The following is a 721-nucleotide window of genomic DNA, read 5'->3' as shown; positions in this document are numbered from 1 at the left end:
TATTTACATTTGAAAGAGTTCGATGAGATTATAGCTACATTATGTTTTCCTAATGTATCTGAGGATACAATTAGGCTGAAACTCTTTCCTTTTTCCTTAAAAGAGAAAGCTAAGATGTGGTTACATTCACTGCGTCCTAGATCCATTGGCACATGGAACGATATGCAGAGGGAATTCATAAAAAAATTCTTCCCACATCATAAAATGATTACCCTCAGAAAAGCGATCATGAACTTTGCCCAAAAGGAAGATGAAACATTCTTCCAATGTTGGGAAAGGTTCAAAGATTTGGTCAGTTCATGCCCACAACACGGATTTGAAACGTGGCGCATTACAAATTTTTTCTATGATGGACTGACATCTTCCATGCGCCAAATGGTCGAGACAATGTGTAATGGAGAGTTCATCAACAAAGATGTTGACGAGGTATGGGATTACCTCGATAGTCTCTGAAAAACACAATCATGGGACTATTACCCAATGGCGAACACCACGTCTAGGCCGACTCAATTAAAGGAAAAAGGTGGATTATATCTCTTGAAAGAAGAGGATGATCTCAAGTGTAAAGTGACTACGCTCATAAGGAAAGTTGAGGCCATGGAAGGAAAGAAGGATAAGGTCAATGAAATTGTTTGCGGCATCTGTGATTGCAACATTCACACAACTGAAAACTGTCCTACAATACCTGCCTTTTGAGGAGTGTTGAATGAACAAGCCAATG

At 39.3% G+C, this 721-nt stretch overlaps 1 non-coding gene across 1 annotated transcript; it reads right to left on the bottom strand.

Moving 5' to 3' along the window:
* Nucleotides 1-210: 210 nt before the first annotated feature.
* LOC131228457 (small nucleolar RNA R71) lies at nt 211-317 on the bottom strand. Its single transcript, XR_009162960.1, has one exon. It is a non-coding gene; the product is annotated as a small nucleolar RNA R71 (small nucleolar RNA).
* Nucleotides 318-721: the final 404 nt, after the last annotated feature.

The sequence above is a fragment of the Magnolia sinica genome, chromosome 15, assembly GCF_029962835.1.
Source record: "Magnolia sinica isolate HGM2019 chromosome 15, MsV1, whole genome shotgun sequence".
NCBI classification, from domain to species: Eukaryota; Viridiplantae; Streptophyta; class Magnoliopsida; order Magnoliales; family Magnoliaceae; genus Magnolia; species Magnolia sinica.
Note: the sequence above shows the minus strand (reverse complement) of the source record. Positions and strands in the feature narration are given on the sequence as shown.